Genomic DNA, 21,490 nt, shown 5'->3' with positions numbered 1-21,490 from the left:
ATAGATAAGTATTGCTAATTTTTAAAATGTACAACCAAATTCCTCATATGAAAACCAGCTGAATGCCAGAACCCTGTGAGGCCTGGTGGAAGCAGGGGCTCCCATGGGGCTGTCAGGGCAGAGCTGGGCAGCCAGGGGCTGTCCCACCACCCTGCCAGGAGCAGGGAACCAGGGCAGCCTCAGGCATCAGGGACCTCCCTGAGGATGAGGATGGGCCAAGGACAGGCCAGGACATGGGTCTGCTCTAAGGAGTGTGAAAACAGCCTTGCTGCAGTGTTCCTGGCGCTGGGGGGGCTCACATGGTGACCTGCGCCATGGGCAGGTGTGGGAAACCCAGGGGCTGGTAGGGACAGCCAGACCTGTGGGTGCCCTTGGGGCCCAGATGCTGAATGCTCAGGATTTTTGTCCTGCATGTTTTGGAATTATTTTTTTTTAATTTATTTTTGCCATGTACCCTTATATTCTGGGGACCTGAAATATGGTGCAGAATTCAGTACTTGCTGTGTTATTGCATCCGAAAACAAACAAACAAACATCAGTCCTTCATCCTTTAAGAAAAATGTAGCTGAAATAAAATTTCATGGTTTAGATTTCTAAACAAGACCTCTCCCCTGTTCAGACATTGTAGCAGGCAAAATCCCACATGCCCAGATCTGCAGAACCCTGTGAAAAATATCTTGGGACGTGCAAAGTGCTGCCATCCAACTGGGTGATTGGTCTGTGGTTCTTCAGAAACGTAACAGTTAACATGTAATTTTTAGAATTATTTATTGGTTAACCAATTGATGACTCTAATGGAAACAAGTGCCACAAGAATTTTATCCCCAAGCTCCTCTCCACAATGCAAAGATACTTCCTATATAAGAGCTGTGTTGTTAAAAAGCTGGTCTGTAATGACTCTGCAGCTTTGGCTGCTCCCTTTGGCACGCTGCTTGGGGGTCACATGTACTGGTCCTGGCTATTAGCTTCATGAGCAGAACAGAGTTGAAGTATGCTGGTATCTAGTGAAGGAGCAGGAGGTATGTGTCTCTTGGCAGGAGCAGTGATGACAAAATAATTCGGTTTTTATTTTTCGAGTCATGAAATATGCTGGCATTATGATGTTGCCAAGTCTTACAAGAGTTAGGGAAGAGAAAGTGTATCCCACTATGCTATGTTTTGTCCACCAGTCTATTATTTTTTTGTTACATCAAATACTTTTTAAAAGCTCGGTCTTGGATTCCAAGGCCATTCTTTATAACAGCAATAATCTATAGCTCAGCAACAAACTAAAAAAAAAAAAAGAAAAAACAAAAGAACATTTTCTAATGGCTTACTGTAATAATATCCATTCCTGTTCCAGTCAGCCATCTCTGAACTCCATTTCCCACACATACATAAATTTTCAGGCTATTTTACCTATCATCTTTCATCAGTGTAACTGCTTTCTTATGGAAATGTTCACACCCTGAAGTGCAGTTCCCAAGTTTTATAGCACACAGAGCATTCCCATTTTCAGTGCTGTCAGGTAATTTCTTCTAGCTCTAAAACCATTCTCATTTTAATTAACTTTGTTAGTAATACATGCTTTGGGAGATTCAGGTAAGGGCAAAATACCAAGGTAATATACATAATATATCTAGATTCAACAAATGGAGAATTTGCATTTACCTAAAAGTCCATAGCAGTAGTGAAGATATGGAAATTACTGGGATGCATTTACTATTGAACTGTATGAAGTCAAACTTTCTGGGCTTTCCCAATCCCTGTTATCATCTCTATATTTCTTACAAATGATGTATATAACTCTACCATACCCTGTTGATAGAAAGAACAACTTGAACTTCGGTGTCACAGAACAGGAGATGGGACTCTAAGACGTGGCTAAGACAGAATTTTTCAGGGATTAGTTTTTGTCCTGGCAGAACATCTAGCAGGCATTGCGCCATAGTAGAGGAGTTGCTACAGACTTGGTTGTTGTTCTTCACTTTAAAGGCTGCTGTTAGGGGAACCTGCCCAGGTAAGTATTTGGAGAAAAGCTCCCTATTCTCCAAAGATACCTTGTCTAACTCTGCAGAGTAGTAAAATTAATTTTCTGTTGTCTTGTGAGGCTACCTACGTGTCTGAACTGGAGATCTGGCTGGTATGAGATTGTCTCTCAGCTGCACAAGGGCCCACTACCTCCAGAAAGTACTGGATTACACCTCAGCCCCAGCCTGGGCTGCGGAGGTGCCTTCAACACCCATCTTCTAGTCCTCAAATTCTCTTAAACAATTTTTAGAAACTTTTAGATAGAAATGACAGCTGATATACTGGCGAGAAGAAAATCCAAATGTGAACACTGAATTTTGATTAAAAGCATCCCAGCATCAGCTCTGTGTGTGTTTTTTCAAAACTTCAAAAAATAAAAGTTATTAATTAAAATCTTTTACAGCATATGTTGGTGCTCCATGTAAAACCTTGGATGTCCCTCTGCTACAGCTGTTTCTGACACAATCTGGCAAAAACACTTGGTGGGAGTTGCAATGTGTGTGTTTATAGGGCTCTGTGAACCACTGAGTCTCCTTTGGCTGCCCTGGCATCTGACAGGAGGCTCTCAACTCCTTGGAGGCACTTGGTCCTCCCTACAAATCTCTTTGCAGTAACCTTAAAATGCCTCCAGTGTTCTGGGGGGCTCCAAGCAACTTTAATAATTTCCATTAGTAAGTGACTTCATTTAGCATTGTAGTTTAGTTTGGAAACCATCTGCAAGTAATCTTGTTTCGCTGTATCACCTTGTACCAGGCAGGCTGGAAACAGAAATAATTACATATACCAGAAGCTGACTTTGTCATGTAAAATGAAAAAAAAACATCAGCACCACCACCAGCAAAACAACAATTGTCCATTTTTTCCCTTGTCGCCATTAAAATTAAGTTGAACAGATTCCATGACTTTTGAATGAACATGCACTCATTTCAAAAAAGAAATTTCCTGATTTTTGCCAAGTTTCCTTTTGTCTCATGGCAGCTGGCTTCAGCAGTTTAGCACAGTGACACATGCTACATTCAACCATCTTGAAGTGACCTTCAGACAGAAAAACAACCAGTGGGTGTATGTGGAAGGACGGGTCAGAAAGCACTGGGATGGCTTGGAAGGAGAGGGACTGATAAATAAGGGAAGGATTGCAATGCAAACAGAGGAGATCTCCAGAAATAGTTTCAGTCTTAAAGCTGCAATAGTTCATCTTTGTCAGAGTGGAGCTGGGCTTGTGTGCTCACGTATTGGCAGTGTCCAGGTACTGAATCATGCAGATCCTCACCCACCATTCTGCAAGGAACAGTATTAGCCCCAGCTGGTTTTGTTGAAAGGAGATGTCTGATCAGGTGCCTTTGCATAAGGTGAATGTGCTGAACTTTTGGAAACAGACATTTTACAACAACAAAATTTATTATGATTGCTTCCTTAAAGCACCGCTCAGATCATGTAGAGGGTTTAGTAATTCCGTTTCAATTAGTTCCCCATGCACCTTATAGTGTATACTTCATGTCTATATGTGTAGGATTAAATATGCAGGTGGCTGCAGGTGAGGGTGCTCACAGCTTGGATTGCCTTGACCACCCACAGCACCTGGGACCTCACCCACACCCTCTCACCAGGGGCTCTGCTTCAGCTCAGCTCAGGGTCTTTAGCATTCCTAAGATGAATTACAAGAGTAGTTGACCCTAGACCTGCTTCTGAGTTGTTGTGGAGATTTCTTGGGCTGCCCTCTGATGTGATGGATGTAGTGCCTGATGCTTACTGGGTGACTGTTGGGAGGTACTGTTTGGATGTGGTGTAGTCACCACCCTGCTTTGTTCACAGTGAGTTCCACTGTTTCACTTATTGTGATAAACCTCATCTTTACAAGCATTCCTGATATAAGCATGATTTTTCCTTTTATAGGCACTCAATTCCCAGAGACGTCTACAGAGACTGCATGTGTGGGAACATACTCTTTGTACAACAGGTGAGTTAATAGTATAGTTAGCTTGTTCCGGAGAGTATGGCTGCTTGATGACTCAGCTGCCAGAAAACACTGATGTGACATTGATATTTATGATAAATGTTGCCCTGGTCTTTAGAATAAAATGACAACATCTATTCACATGTAAGTTCCAAAAAAAATCAATTTACAGGCTTTGATGACTGGGAGATTTGCTTGTGTTCCTTTCTGATTCCAGCCTGTATTGGTAGAAAATTTATCAATGGATAGTTCACTTGAAACAGCTTATTGGCATCGTCTCTCTGTAGATTTAGTAAATATCTAATCCAGCAAACAAGCTGACATTATAGTAATCATAGAATCATAGAATCATAGAATCGATTGGGTTGGAAAAGAACTCCGAGATCATCGAGTCCAACCCTTGGTCCAAATCCAGTCCATTTACTAGATCATGGCACTCAGCGCCACGTTCAGTCTGCGTTTAAAAATCTCCAGGGATGGTGAATCCACCACCTCTCTGGGCAGCCCATTCCAATGCCTGATTACTCTCTCTGTAAAGAATTTTCTCCTGATATCCAACTTAAATTTCCCCTGGCGGAGCTTAAGCCCGTGCCCCCTTGTCCTATTGCTGAGTGCCTGAGAGAAGAGACCAACCCCCACCTGGCTATAACCTCCCTTCAGGTAGTTATAGACGGTGATGAGGTCACCTCTGAGCCTCCTCTTCTCCAGGCTAAACAACCCCAGCTCCCTCAGCCTCTCCCCATAGGACTTGTGCTCCAGTCCCTTCACCAGCCTTGTTGCTCTTCTCTGGACCTGCTCCAGCACCTCAATATCCTTTCTGAACTGAGGGGCCCAGAACTGAACACAATAGTCAAGGTGTGGCCTCACCAACGCAGAGTACAGGGGAAGGATCACTTCCCTGCTCCTGCTGGCCACGCTATTTTTGATACAGGACAAGATCCCATTGGCCTTCTTGGCCACCTGGGCACACTGTTGGCTCATGTTGAGCTTCCTGTCAATTAGTACCCCCAGGTCCCTTTCTACCTGGCTGCTTTCCAGCCACTCTGTTGCCAGCCTGTAGCGCTGCAGGGGGTTGTTGTGGCCAAAGTGCAGGACCCGGCACTTGGCTTTATTGAACTTCATCCCTTTGGAATCAGCCCATCTCTCAAGTCTATCCAGATCCCTCTGCAGAGCCCTCCTGCCTTCCAGCAGGTCGACACTCCCTCCCAATTTGGTGTCATCAGCAAATTTGCTGATGATGGACTCAATCCCCTCATCTAAATCATCAGTAAAGATGTTAAACAGGACTGGACCCAACACAGACCCCTGGGGAACACCACTAGTGACTGGCCGCCAGCTGGATGCAGCTCCATTCACCAGCACTCTCTGGGCCCGACCCTCCAGCCAGCTCCTAATCCAGGAGAGGATGCACTTGTCCAAGCCATGGGCTACCAGCTTTTCTAGGAGTATATTATGGGAGACAATGTCAAAGGCCTTGCTGAAGTCTAGATAGACCACATCCACAGCCTTCCCCTCATCCACCAGGTGGGTCACCTGATCATAAAAAGAGATCAGGTTGGTCAGACAGGACCTGCCCCTCCTAAACCCATGCTGGCTGGGTCTAATCCCTTGTCCATCCTGAAGGTGCTGTGTGATTGCACTGAGGATGATCTGCTCCATAACCCTGCCAGGCACCGAGGTCAGGCTGACAGGCCTGTAGTTGCCAGGGTCCTGTGGCTCCAGGTAGTAAATACAATCATTGCTGGAGAGAGAGTGGAGGTGTTCCCTGGCAGGAGGTCCATAAAGGTCAGGGCTTTGATAGGTGGGACAACACTGTGGAGCCTGCACAATCACTGGTACTGGTCATGATGAATGTGCAAGCAATACATTTCTCAGAAAGAACAATTTTGATCTCCCTTCTACTTAATAACTACTGAAGTGCAGATGGGAAAATATCAAAATACCCCAGAGTTTAGTTGTGAACAGGTTAAGAGGGTTGGGAGTACCACTCCTCAAGTCGAGGAGACAGCAGCGACATTTAACCCGTCTGCACCGAAACGTACAGTACTGCAGTTCCTGAACTGTGAGAAGACTCATGATTAAATTTGTCTCCTTTGTGCTTAACAACCTGAGAATTGATAAAGATGGTAAGTCAGCTGTGGAGGATGGGTGATTAGATGCATGATTGAGGGGAGAAGAAGATGGCAGCTAATGGGTATAAGTGGATGTTAGTGAAATGAGAGCAAGAATGCCAGTCAAGGGATACAGTACCAAGTACTATAGCAATATATGATGAACCTACAGGACTTCAGCTTAATATGTCTGAAGCATTTGCATGGAGAACAGACATTATTTTTCATAAAGATACAATGCCAGACAGGATTTTTACGAAGCAAGCAACAGGGCAAAGAATTATACATCTCAATGAGTCAGAAGAGAGTTGCAGAGCAGTTGCAAGATCCATTAATAGCTGTGAAGGAGGATGGATCTCTTTTGGTTTATGTCCAGTTAGATACCCTCACTTGGAAACCTCCCCTAACACATTTATTCGTCTGAAGAGGGAAATTATGCTCCTTGTACATGGTACTGTTATCATTCTGGTCAGTGAAGTAGCCTTCAACATAACACACATCAAATGGGACTCCAGGCTGCTGTGCTAAAAATACCTATCCACAGCTTATCACTGCAGTGGAGGGCACAGTTACAGACTAGAAACAGACACCCATAGCACTTCCGAATGTTGAATTCTTGATTAAAGGAGATGTATGTGGCACATATTTGGAAGAATTGTTACTCTGGGAAAATTAAAGCCTGCAGTGAGCTTTCTAGAGCATAGGAATGATTTTTCCAGGTCGGAAATGCAGCTTCCCACCTGGCTGTTGCCACAGTTCAGAAAGTGATGAAACTGAATTTATGCTTAGATCAGGACTCAAGATGTCTCTGCTCTGCACAGTCCTACATGGTATTTATACACCAAGCTATTCCCAAATAACTCACCTCTAAATTGGTGTCAGCACAAGGCTTGTAGCAGGGTCTACTACTCAGTCACCCACCTTAAATCTGCAGTGTGGACCATGAAATGTAAGGCTTGTTTATGATCTCTCTTTAGAGATCTAAAAATCTCTCTTTAGATCTGGCACAACAATTTAAACCTTTAGAATTTCAAGGGCCTGAGAGAAAGGATATGACATGCAATGAAAAATACTGATTCCATAAGGCCTCTTCCTGTGACTATGACACGTTGTCTAGTTTTATGTAGTAAATATTAAGCCCTTTCTGGGAGTCTTTTGGACCAGAATTCCAAGTCCTTATTCCATTTAATCTGCAGAGCTGAGGACCATCTTGTAATCCATTTTAATTATTATTATCAATAACCTTTCCCATATTCTGGATAGATACAGTATGAAATTCCCTGTTCAGAAGCCAAGTCAGGACACTCAAATGCAGGACTAATGCTAAAATTTGAAAGTGACAAAATCACGATGCTTGTTCTCATTTCACCCTGTTAATGCCAGTGCTGCTTAATCTTAGAGATGACACTGGAATCTGATTTAAGATAAATATTTTAGGCAGCTGAGCTAAACATTAACAGACATGAATGTGGGTATGCCAGCTTTTTTTAAGGGACAAATGTTGCAGGGAATTGTGTTTTATTAAGTGCAACTGACATGAAAGGGCTGGGGGGAGAAAACATGAAACTTTCAGGTACAGACTTCCTTCATAAGCTTTACTATAATCCTAAAATCACTACCAACAGTATCAGTTTAAAAAAAACAACCCACAAATAGTGTTTCAACCTCCAGGCCTGGTTTTCCATATATTTTTATACATGTCATTATGGCAAGGCTTTTCTTAAGACAATTTTCACCCTGAACAGTTTAATTATAAGAAGACATATTCTCATTTTTCTTTTTTTTTCCCCCTTGATGTTTGTATCAGTGTTTTTCTCTCTGCTTCTCTCTTGTCACTTCACCACTAAGAAAGGCGCAACAAAAGAGAGAGGAAGGAGAGAAGGGGGGAAAACATGTATTTTAAAACGCAGAGCACTGTAAAACTGCATTAGTTTTCTTAAATAGAATCAGGAAAAATGACAAGGTATTTTAATATCATAGGTGGGGTTTATGTCAATAAAACCTGGTGTTTTGATGACCTGTCTTTCTGAAGTGCTCTCCCTGCTTCTGTGGCCCTTACAGTTGACTTACAGCTTGCTGAAACATGACTATAGAGCTTAGATTGTCTTTAATTTTTAACATTTTGTAGCAGAGAATTTTCTAAAGCATAGTCAGTGGAAGACTACAGTCCAATTCCTTTGTAGCTTGGCATAGTAAAATTGTTGCCAAAATACAGATTTTTTTTTTTCCTTTTTTTAAAGGAAGACCTGCTCGCTGGGGCTACAAGCTGGCTACATTGACATGGGCCTTGTAATGTATTATAGTCACTAGTAAATTTTTGTTACTTCAGAATGAAAAGCTGCTTTCTGCAAGTTTTTAAGTGTGTCTTTACAAGGCTTAGGGATGATATCTGTTGCCCAACCATATACTAGTGTGTTTATACATGTTGAACACAGAGAAGGACTATAATCTTTTCTATAGAAGATTTTCTACAGAAAAGCTCATCTTGTTCCTGCTCTGTAAATGAAGCCTCTTTCTTAACTTGCTAAAGTTAATGGCAAACTTCCAAGTTTTCCCAGCTCCAGTCAGGGCTCTTGCTGACATTTGTTACAGGCAGGGAGGGAGGAAGGAAGGAGCATTCTTTTGTTCTCCGGAGAAAAGTTTAATCCCTTTTTAGAGCAAGAGAGTCTGACAGGGAGCAGTTAAGCAACCAGATCAAGGTCATGCATAGAGAATGTGTGTGGTGTACCCAGCCACTGAGCCTCCTCTGCTAACACCAGAATAAACTGGAAGTCCCCTTTTTCCTCCTCTCCACATCTCACTCCAAAACCATTCCTCAGGTTTAATCATCACGAGTTTGAAACTTATTATTATAATATAATACAAATATGAAAATCAGATATGAAAATGAACTGGTCCTCCTTCCAGCCTGTCTACCACGTAGCAATGAGCCTGAGGCTGTTGCACAGGGGACCGGGAGCCAGGAGAGAAGGTGAAATAAAGTAGGTAGGACAGTGCCCTCACTACGGGTCACAGGCAGAGAGGGCAGAGTCAGTCGGGTGATGATGACCAGGAGCAGCCTGGAGTCCAACTTGCCAGATTAGTCCAGTTATGGACTCATAACTGGGAAATTATGTTACTGGATCAGGGTTTGGATTTGCGAGGGGCAAGGGTGGACACAGGGCCACCTACAGCATAGCTTGGGCAGGGTCAGAGCAAGGGCTTGAGCTTAAAACTCTGGAAGGAGCAGAGGCCCCCATTAAGGCTTCTCCCAGCTCTGCTCCCAGCAGTCAGGTTCAAGGTCACACAGCTGCACCGTCTCAGAGCTGGCCTTGGGCAATGGCTGTCAGAGCCCTGGGAGGAGGAGGAGAGTCTGCAGGGCCTTACAACAAGAACAAAAAGCTCACCGGAAGGCTGGTGGAGCCAGCTGTTAGCCATATGGACAAGACTGCTGCAGAGATAATTATTTGTGTTTGCTTACTGTAGAAGAAGTTGGGGAGATTCCCTATGCCATTATTTTTAGCAGTGATTCAGCAAATTATAAGCCTAAAATTTGAATTACATATGGAACAATTAAAAATTGAGGTGCAAATAAAAAAAATGAAAATTAGCTGATTGCCAGGGCTGGTGCTAATCACTCAAGTGCTCTGGAAAAGCTCAAGGATAGACTGCAAAATGATCTGCTGAATTTGAGAGATGGATAGTAAGATAGCAGATGAAATTCAGAGCAGGTAACTGTAACTCCTGGGTAAAAGTAATCTTGGCTTCACGTGTAGTATTCTGAGCTAAGACTTTGTTATTGTAACATAAGAGTGAAATTGTGGGTTTATAATAGTTCCATGAAGCCATCAGCTTAGTGCTCAGTATCAATGGAATAAAAGATTAAATACTATTACTTTGTGGAAAGACAACAGAGATAAAAAAGGTACTGCTTGTTCCCAAGGTTCACTCCCTCCAAGCAGTTCTGATCCTCTCATCTCAAGATGTATTACAGCAGAAGAAATTCTGAAGAAAGGTAATGTGTGTGAGCAAAGGTATGAGATGATCTCTTTCGAGGAACAGTTAAGTAGGCTGAGCTTTAAATTGTCCTTTTCCAAGGGTGGATGGATGATATGACGGAGATCTACAAAACTGTGACATAGGAGGGAGGGGAACAGAGGTTGACTGATTGTTATTTCTTCTCACATGAGAACAGGGGCCCATCAAGTGACACTAGTAGGCTCAATGCAAACAGAAGGTGGTTGTTCGTGTGGAGTGAATGAGGCTTCTTGTACTGCCTGCCAAAGGATGGTTTGGAAAGGAGCCTGGAAAAGTGTTTGGCATAGAGCTTCTTTGAGCTTTACTGTCTAGATAAACCAGGGAATCCTCTAAGGCTGGGGAGAATATTAGGGTGAAAGTGCCTTCCAGTGATACTTGTTTTTTACCTCATTTACAGGTACTGTTGGAGGCAGAAAACTGAACTAGGTGGACCAAGGTCTGCCCAGATATGACTCTACCTTTGTTATGATTTTACTCAGGAGCATACCTTTATTTTTTATTTCTGAAGACAAAAATCCAAGTTACTTTTTGAATTCAAAGTACATCTGTCCTAGACGTAATACAAGGTTGTCATTTACTCATAAAACAGAGGACTTTGTCTAATGCTAACTGTCCAGTGAGGGAGGTAACCAGCCTGACAGTTAACCCTCCAGCATGAAAATACTGTGGTTTTCTCCTGTCTTGCATTTATGAAGATAAGGTGCTGTCTTTCTCTTTGTGTACAACCTTTTTAAAGTGTTTATTCCTTTACATCCTTCTGCTTTTGCGTTTTGAGGGAATTTGCCATGAGTGGTTTCCATGGTTACGAGGATATGGCTGCTCTTGGAGTGGGAAATCTGCAGAGAGCAAATACAAAAACCAGTGCATCTGGGACATGGTAAATGTGCTTTGTATCCGTAATGGCCATTCCGCCCTAGGTAAAAGCCAATATGAAATTGGAAAAATAGAGGTTATTCTTAACCCCCTTGTCTTACTGTGAAATGTAGCCCTCTCCTTTACAATTAGGTCTTTTTAGATTGCTGAAAGCACTCTGATTTCTGTCGTCTCTTGAGTATTAAAGGGCAGGAAACAGGCTATGTTGCAAAATATGCTACTAAACCAAGTTGTGCAGCTTTCTTGTGTAAGAAAGAAAAGGGCTTTCTCTCTCTTCTTCAGAATTGTACAGTTCAATTTTGGTTTTTCCTCCAAATAAAATGGAGGAAAAGGCTGGAGTTTTGGCAGAGATGCAGTGGTTCTCTCCTTGTCTTTGCACTTCTTGGTAGCATGGGCAAATACTTGAGACTCTGGCCAGCTCTTTAGAGCATTTGGTTCGTTGAACCCAGGAATAATGCTGGGCACATCTACAGGGGTGCAGGGCAGGTACAAAAATCTTCTTATGAAGAAGCTGTATTGAAACACAGAGTTTGTTGTAAACCTGAAGCAAGCCTTGGTTCCATGACTGTCACTGAAGAAGCCACTGGCTCTGCTACAAAATTTGAGGAAGCCTTCACCACAAATGCAGAGGGTAAGTTAGCATGTCTTTCTGAAAAGGTCAGTACAGAGCCTCTGCACACACTTGTAGACTGGAGAGAGGAGCTAGTGGATAACTAATCCACCTTTTACAAAAACTTTTTATTCTGTAGTCGTAATTGCCAATCAGGTAACTTTGGTTAACGTTCTCCTGCAAGTCCTGACTGTAGTGAGGAGAAAGGGGAAAGAAAAAGCAATAAAGGAAGCAAAATCCTACATTAGAAAGTAAACTTGGTGCCTTCTCTTCCTCCACAGAGTTTAACTGTAGCACTTTAACACAGAATTGATTATCTGAGCAAGGCATCAACACAAATTTCAAGGTGAGTGCAGCTGCATCTCATGGATGTTGATAAAAACACTCAGGGGACAAACTGATGTTCCAGGCAAGACTATCAAAGAATTTATTCTAATTTGCTCTATTTTCATTAATTATTATAAGTCCTTCATTTAAGTACAGTCAGACGTGAGACTTTTGGCTAAATACACGCAAAAATCCATCTCATTTTTAAAACATATTTTTTTCTTATAAAGCCCAAGTTGCAGATGTCTTTTTGTTTGCAACATCTGCAATACAGCTCTACAGTACTTGAGAAAAATAAAATGAGTTTTTGATGGAAGAAGCGGCCACCCATTTAGGGGAGCTTACTGAGCAGTAGAACATCGCAAGTGGCCATAAATATTCAAATCCCAAAGCAAGATATTTGCAGGCTTCTATATTTCAATAAAATGATTGCCTCACTATTTATAGAGGGTGGCAGCTTAACACCATAAGATATTCATATTTAATGGAGTGCTCTTGTAATGCTGCCAGTACTTAAGAGTTAAGGAACAACTTGCTGTGATGGATGAGCTTCAGCTGGGCACAGCTTGCTGCTGATGCTGACCCACAACAGCCACCTGCCAGCCATGAGGTTCTCCTGACAAGGCAGCTACCCGTTGATGGGAAGAATTCTTGGCAGATATTTATTGATGTTCTTAATCACCTGACAGAGATGTCTATGGTGGTCACTTAGTAATGCTGCCGGCAGCCAAAGGGCACAGCTGTCGTAAAACCGAATCTGGGGAGAATTGGGCCTGCTCCGAGATATACTGTAGTAACTGTGTATGTGCCTCTGTCAATTAGCATTTGGCTGGCTCTGTGGGGTTTTATCCCTTTTACTTCACAAAATAACCACTTACAACTTTGCTTGCAACTTTGATAGTTGTTCAGCAGTCCTGAAAAAATGGGGGGCTGTTCTAGCTCCACAGAAATCTAGGTGGACCTTTAGGAATCGGTGGTAGAGGGTACAAAAAAATCAAATCAAACCAAAACAGGTCAACTAGCAACCCAGAAATGCTTCTGCAAAGGACAGTTTAGGTCCAAGCAGTATTCATGGTTGGTTCTTCTTCGCTATAATAATCTGTTGTGAGGGGGAGCTCTGCCAACTGCGTGTTAAACATTTGTCACATACTCACTAAATCAAACATATATGATATGGAAACCTCTGCTGAATCTAGTGGTAATTAGGATCTGTAATGAGTGTTATTCTCCTTTCAACTAATATAAGCAGGGTAGACTTTTTCAGTAATATCTAAGTGACTGAGGAACTTACATCTGCTTTTCCAAAAGCAGCTTAGAGACAGAGAAGCATTTCACGGGATTGAAATGTCATGCAAACAGCAGTAGCAGTGACTACTTTTTAAAACTGGGACACAGGCCTGGCTGCACTGGAACTGTTGACTGGCTTAAGTCTGTTAATCTTCTATAGAGAGTTTGGTTATCAGTGGGGTAATGTGATGGGATTACTTTGGCTTTCAGTCCTTTTTTCTGGCTTGCTCTCTCTTCTGAAACACAGATGACTAATCTGAAAGAGTGCTACACTTGAAAAATGACTCACTGTTCCAGAATCAAAGCTCCCTCCTCTCAAGAATATCCACCCAAATGAACATGATGCTTCACTCCAAGATCCCTGTGATACATGGCATTCATACCCTGTTGTTAGAAGGTCCTTTGGTTGCCTAAAGACAAATCTGCAAAACATGGTAAGGCTAGGGTTTGTTTTTTTTCATTCCTTCATTCATCATTCCTTTTTAACCCTTGGTCCTTTCTGTCTCTAGTTTTTGAATTGTGCTCTAGGATGACCCTACTTGAGTAGGGAGGTAGGGTTAGATTTTTTGTTCTAGGCCAGCTGGAAAAGGTGCAGTTCCTTCTTGTTTGTACAAAGCAGAATTCATGTTTTCTAATGCAGCATTATGCTCAAAATCACAACTGTACATGCTATAGTACCTTTTTTCCATAGATTTCCTTCCACTCAATATTGGATGCATCTTTAAAAAAAAGTTTTCTGTAAAATGAAAATAGAGAGTTTTAGCTCTTTCCACATCATCTCCAGTACAGACCTGACCACAGCTTGAAGCCTTGAAGAATTTGATGCAATGGGTTTGCCATACATCTGCAGACATCCATTACAATCTTAATCTTTTAAGACTGTTTTGGTGACTGCCTTTTGAATTAATTCTAAGGGCCCTCATATTTAGAGAATCAAAGAATGAGTCAGGTTGGAAGGAACGACAGTGGATCATCAGAAGAGACTCTTGGCCTATGGCAAACAATTTTAATGAAGCCTTTTTTAGTAGTGAGGTTTGTTCTGAGTTCTTTGTCTATGTAATAACTTTGTCTTCTAATGTGCGCAGTTCACAGGCTAACAGCAATGCCCTTTTCGGGGTGACGTGGAAGACATACTTTTAAAATAAATCCAAATATGTAGTGAGTGAGCCCATAAAAAACAGTCTTTAGGAGAAGTAGTGGAGACAGGGCTTCTAAAAGCACAGGTGATACACAAGCTCAAGGAGCAGTTTTTAAATAATGAGAAAAAATTCTCCATTAAAGCCATTAAGGATCAATACCATCTGTGCTGGTATGGACAAGGATGCAGCTCAACAGTGAGAGACACGAATGTTTGACTTTGCTAGATAGAAACTTGCCCCTGCTCCCCTGCCAAAACTCATCCCAGATCTCCCTTTTTAATACACAGCCTCCCTGTTATGGGAGCTGGGGAGAATGGATGTGTTCCGGAAGTCAGAGGATTCGATCCCCACATGGTATGACTTAGACCACTTAAGCTGGAGCCAGTGAAATGAAGACAAGCTCTAAGTACAGCTGAGAGGTGAGATTGTGTTTCTTGGGAGAAGCTGGCTTCAGTGGAAAGAAAGATCCTAACTCCTGCTTAACCTCTGCAAGTAGGCATCCTGTTTGTTGCATTATGCTGATGTAAGCTGTTTCCAAGATCCTGCCACTGCTATGAATCAGGCTGCCTCCTCTGCAAATCACTGCTCTAGTCAGCAGCACCTTGTCCCTGTGCAGAATGGTTGGTACCTGCTGAGCTCCTGCAGCTCCCATGTAAGTGTTTAGCAGCTCTCCCACAGCGAGTGGGACCACAGCATGTGGTCTTCAAATCAGAGTGCTCTGCTGGAATTATCTGATGAAAATAACTTCTAGTCATCTCAGGATACACACTGAGTTGAATACACATTGCACAGACTATGGGCTGCTGCTGGGCAATGAAGGTAAATACTCTTTTGCAATATGTGGAAGGGTAGAAAAACTTTGAGCTGAAACCGAGTGCTGAAGCAGAGCTGAACATGTCTTGTGTTGAGCTCACTGTAGGAAGAATCGCAAAGGTGTTTCCTCCCTCTGGCTTCAGCTTTATCATTTAAGTTAATACATTTCATGAGGCTTCAGAAGCAGCAAGCAAACCCACAGAGGTAGAGCAGGGAGACACACGCATCTGAATTTCACTGGGTATTGTGCAACGTGGCTATTGAATTTTGGGGCTCTCAAACCATGACAGTAAGAGATAGCAATTGAGTTACTTGTAGAAGTGTTCCAGCCTGTTTTGAGGAAAATGAGCTTTGGTTGCTGTAATACAAAAAGTCTTTTGACAATAAGGATCACTGAGTCTCAGTTTAAGCCAGGCATCCCATCAGATCTAGTGTTTCCATTTAGAAATAAATGCCAGAAAAACCCTGATGTGTTATATTTCGAATGCAAAGGACATGTCTCTGTTCAAAGGAAGCATAGCTACAGTGTTGATTTGATCTACCAGCATTAGCTGAGTATATGTTCTCTAGAAAATAGGTCACAAGAAGAAAGGCAGTTAAATTTAAAATAAAAAAATATGAGCAGTAGTGACTAGAGAGATTAAGGTGTTCAGTAGACAAATGGCAATTAGTGACAAGCAGCCCTCTTTCAGTTGGGCATAAATATTAATGCCTTCCACATTCATGCTAGACAGCCTTTTATTAAAACCTACTAAATAAGGAAATTAAAATCTTATTTCTTAGGTTGAAGGGCCTGAGGCCTACTGTGGCTTCCTAGTAGGAAACTGTGTTGGGTCTGGCTGAGTTGGAGTTCATTTCCCCACAGTAGCCCTCACAGTGCTGTGCTTTGCTTTGGTAGCTAGAAGGGTGTTGATAACACACCCTGTTTTAGCTACTGCTGAGCACAGCACCAAAACTGTAACATTCCTCCCTCAGTTAAGGGCAAAATCCTGGGAGGGGACTCAAGTAGGCCAGCTGACCCAAACTGACCAAAGGGCTATTCCTTTGACATCATATGACGTCAGCTCAGATATAAAAGCTAAGGCAAGGAGCAGGAAGGCAGGCATTCATTGTCTCCAATGGCTGCCTGCTGAGGAATTGTCATGTGTGCAGAAACCCTGCTGCTCGGGAGTGGCCGACCACCGCTGCTCATGGGAAGTAGAGAATAAACCCTGCTATCTTTCACTTCGCTTCACTTTTGCACGTACAGGCTTTCGCTTTACTTTTTGCTTTAAATAAACTGCCTTATCCCAACCCATGAGTTGTTTGTTTTTTGAGGTTTTTTTCCCCACCTTACTCTCTCCCCTGTCTGACTGGGAAGGGGAGTGATAGAGCAGCTGAGTGGGCACCTGGCATCCAACCAAGGTCAACCCACCACAGAAATATGTAAAGCTGCTCTTGTAAATGGTCACTCTTTGGTCATCTGTGAGAGTGAGGAATTCACTGATCTATGATCTCACTTCCAAAGTTTGACACATCACTTTTCAGGACAGCAGCTTATCAAATAAATATAAAATAAATGCTACCTTCTGCAATGCTCTTTGCTGCAAATATTTGTTTATTCAGTAGCTGTATTCCCCTTTCTAGCTTTCTTTCTGTACCCATTCTGTGAGAATAGACAGGACTCTTGCTTGAGTCCTTCCCTTTCCTCCTGTAGTGCTAGCAACAATCTCAAACCCTCATCTGCCCTAAAGTTCCTCATCCTGGCAGAAGTACAAGTACACAGATGGATCACTGTCTCCAAGTAAGATGTGGTGGGCTGCCATATTTGGGTTAGTAAGATGCTGTGAGACTTTAATCCTCCTGTGTCCCTTCGGGTTTTGTGCAAAATACAGCTGTCTGTCTTAGAAGCATCCCCAAAAAGATTCTGCTCATCTTCCCAAAATATGTTAAAGACGCTTTGGGCATAGCAAACACTTCTAGCTGGGAGAGAAAGACAGCAACTACTGTTTAAAAAGGAAAGCTCTGTTTTCGCCTGAGGTGAGGGTCTGGGACTTCAGGGGAAGGCCTATGGACTGTGGAATACAGGAGGCAAGTGGATGTGATCTAAATTCCTCTGTGTCATGATGGCCTGTGATTGCAGGGAGCTGATTTTTATGATCTCAGTGGTTAGAATCACCGAATCACAAAATCACAGAATATTCTGAGTTGGAAGGGAACCACAAGGATCATCAAGTCCAGCTCTTAAGTGTATGGCCCATGTTTCTGATGGCTCTGTTCTTTGCTTTTCTGCTTAGGTCTGAATTACTTGAAACGGATACTTACGTGTTGCCAAACCTGAATGGGACTTAAAAAGAGACTTGTTTTTTTTAAGGACGTGGTTCCTGTGGAGTGGGGTGGTGTTACTGAGCCCTTCAGGCAGCTCTGTTAAAAAGGGTCAGTGAAGATACCTCCACTGAGTGCCAAAGGAGCGTGTTACAACGCATTATGTGTGCTCGGGGTGCCTCTTGCACTGCGTGCCTTCCCACTGTCCTTGGCAGTCCAATCTTCCCCCAGTACACCTGCATTTCTGATGCCCTTAAATAAGGGGGTAGCTGTTAAATAGTAAGAGACTCATCCTACTCACTGCAGCTGTATTTGTACTCTGTCTTCCATACTTCTGTTTCCTTATTTTAATTATAATTGTCAGATAATTTTCCTTGTAATAAGAAAGGACTTCTGTGATATTGAATTACTTCCTAACTAATACATTATCTCATCAGTTCAAGGAATATAGTTTTAAACATTTTAGGTGATATACTAAATATTGTGATTACACGTTGTTCCTGTTTGCAGTTATACCCTAACAGTCACAACATGGCAATCTGGAAAGAGTACACCATGTCAATTTTATCAGTGTAGTGCTGTTACTAGGGAAAATTTGAGTTTAGGATTGCCCTTTTCTAGTGTGATTAAAAGAATTAAATTATTCATTGAGTCAGATATAAATGTTTGAGTTAAATATATGTACACGGGCATTGTGTATATTTGTGTATCTATATGTACATGTATATTTGAATATTCACCAACATTTCCATATACTGAAGAAACTTTACACTTTAAAGGGAGATTCTGAAAAATTGGATTTAAGTACTGGGCCAGAATTAAAATCAGTTCATTTCATTAACTGTGTCCCAACCGTTGCATTTTCTTGGCTGCTTCTCACTTTGCATTTATCCCCATGGAAGGGAGCATGAGACTCAACCAATACACCTAACATGTTATTTCAAATACAAGGTGTATTGAGGCATAGGCTTGATGGAGTTTCTCAGAGGTATTACTTTTACTGACATTATTTGTGCTCTCACACGAAGCGGCAGTAGTATGAAGTAAGGTATTTCATGGAGGAGCTAGCCTGTATTTACCCAGACAAAGCTCTTCTGGCTGAGTTCAGAACCACAAAGGCCTATCAGTAAAGAAATCTATAACATAGCTTGCCTCTGAGAATGACCTACAAGACCCTGTGGCTCAAACCAGCTGTTCTCAGTGGATTCTCTGTCCTTCCTGTGGCCCTTAATGAAGGGGCTAGATGGTACTTCAGTGCATGGGTTTCTATATGACCTCCAAAATCAAACGTATGGGCTGATTCAACCTCACTTGCTTACAATAGTTTTGGGCTTCTGTAAGTGTGTTGTCACTCAGAGAAGTGGTTTTCTTGACCATCATGTTGCACTGCCTGGCTGTTGTTGCTGCTGCTGCCTCGTCATGTAATTGTGCAGGTACCCTGGGCAGTGGTGGGAACACAGCTGTAAATGAGGCAATGGTGAATCATGCTCAGTCTCGCAGGAAGACAACTATCTTCTCCTCTGTGTCTATGCACTGGAGTTTGTTTAGAAACCCCAGGTGAATCAACACAGTAGTTCTAGCTGTTTTTCTGTTGCTTCCTGCCTGTCATGAATCTCAGTAGACTGGGGTATAACAGAAAAACTTATAGAAAAATTGTAACCTTTCATCAAGAAACAAGCCTGTTTCTATAGTTCTGTGCTGGTTGATGGCTCTTCATTAGTTTAGACTGGTAATCTTAGTAAGAAAGGTCTTGGCCTTCATGATAGCTTCAGGAGACTGTGAATGTAGTGGGAATTGTAGGAGGAAAAGCAATCATCTCATTGACTGAAATAATCAATGAAATAATCCTTTTTATTCCAGCTATTTCAATCATAAATATGACATCATTCTCTCCACGATCTCCTAGAAAGAGGTATTTTTCTGAGCATTATTCAGCCAGAGGTTTTGCAGGAGGTCATGTTTTTATGTTGATTACTGGTTCACTCCAAAGCTTGATGTTCTCATGCAATAGCTGATTTGGGGTGGCAGATTATAGCCATCAGGAAATACTTACAGAAACTGTGTTTTTACACTGATCAGGACTAGAGTTTTGTTACTAGAAATAATTTGAATAACAATAAAGATCAATGTCAAACTGAGTGATGAAAAGAGGTTTACGACAATAAGATGACCACAAGATGATGCAAAAGGGAGCAAAAAAGGAAATACATCCTGGGAAGTCTGCTTCCACTTCTCCAGGCAGAGAAGTCAGTGGCAGTCTCTGTATACTGGAATCTGTGACCAGTTGCCTGTCCCCAAAGCAATTGGCCTGAAAGTGGGGAAGACGGGCAGAGGAATTGATCTTGTATTCTGGTTTGCATCCAGTGGACAAGCACTTTACAGAGAAGACATAGGAGTGCTACAAAATAAAAATCCCGCCTTCTTTCCCCTGAAATGCAAAGAAATCCCACTAGATTCTGGAGATAAGTGACCCTCCTGTAGCCATTGAAAAAAGCCAGAACAGCTCTTCTTTAGGAAGAGTTTTCTTTCTTAATCTTACCAGCAGTTTTACTTCATGCAGGCAAGAGACTATTTGTTACTAATGTTGAGTAGATATTTCTCATTTATTGCACTGACTGTCAAAAGCAAAACCAAATAAGTCCTTTTCCCTGTGGTTTGGGGATTTTTTGTTGTTGTGGGGTTTTTTTGTTTTGGTTTTTTTTGGTGGGCTTTCTGTTCAATAATTTAATGATTCATTGAGCATCTGGAGGCAGAAACCATCATCTTGTGCTAAAGCTAATACAAGGCAGTCTTTCCTCTTGGCCAGGATATCATAATAAATGCAAAATACTGATGTATCATTTGGAATACAATTTTCCAAAGGATAATTGAAATTTTCTACATCTTCAGAATTACTCTTTTGCTCTAAACAAAATATTACAAATAAACACTGAAACTGTCATCTCCTGATACCCACTTCTGAATTTTATAAATCCCTTCACAGCTGTCTCTTCCACTTAGCTGTTCTTGTTTGCTATTCCCTACTGACTGGCAGGTTAACAACAGAAGAAAAGATAGAGCAATTGTCACAAACCAGTTTTGAACAAAGTTCCATTCAAAATTAAATTCCTCGTATATCATGTCCACAGCTACAGAAACTGTCCAGCAGTTGGCCTCCACAAGGGCTCCTGCTGTTGCTGTAGTCTCTGAAGCAGGCCAGTTGGATGTTTTAGACATAGGCAAAGTTGAAAAGCAGCTTTCTTTCAAACCATGGATACCTTCTCTGACTATGAGGAAGCTGGATTCTTGATAGAGTTATTAAACTGCCTGTTTTGGATGTCTAACAAGACAGTGGAGTAGACCAAAGCTAGATACTTCAAAGCCCTGTCTAATCAGTAGGTGTTCTCAGTGGGGTGGAGAAAGTTAAATACCTGCAGTATCTTCCTTTTTGACAAAATTAAGATATATTTACTCTGTGTATTATGTTTCACTGCTTTGTTACCTTAAGAGAGATTTCATTAATGTATTTAGCAGTATTATTTATAACTCTCATTCTAAGATCAATGCATACAGTTAGTGTTAGAAACAGAGCTGAACCATACACTAATGTGCTTGAGCAGTCTTGTGCCATTTCTAGTACGTTTCTAGATCATGAGGGGAAAAAAGTCTTGAAAATAAAATCTTTTACCTAACTTTTATGGTTGTAAACAAAAGATACACTTAGGGTCTAAGTATGATGAAAAGGTCACTAATGTTTTAGAAAATAGCATTTATTTGTGCAGAAGCTCCTAAAATGAGCTTGACCTGCATCATGCTAATGTGGCAGACACAGAACAAAAATAAGGAGGTAGTAGTGGTGTATAGCTGAACTTTCTGGTTGACAGCACTCTGGGGAGAACCATAATTGCTTGAGTAGCTTTATTTGTACTAACTTCTTGCTGTTATAGGAAATAGTTTTGGAAGCCCCACCTTTCTTTTGATAACTAACCTTGAATTTATTGGTTTGGAATGGCTGTGATTCGAGGACCCTCAACAAGCACCAGGCTATAGAGCTCATCAGGATCTA

Source organism: Corapipo altera, unplaced genomic scaffold (genome assembly GCF_003945725.1).
Source record: "Corapipo altera isolate COAL_440 unplaced genomic scaffold, ASM394572v1 97, whole genome shotgun sequence".
Taxonomy (NCBI): Eukaryota; Metazoa; Chordata; class Aves; order Passeriformes; family Pipridae; genus Corapipo; species Corapipo altera.
Note: the sequence above shows the minus strand (reverse complement) of the source record.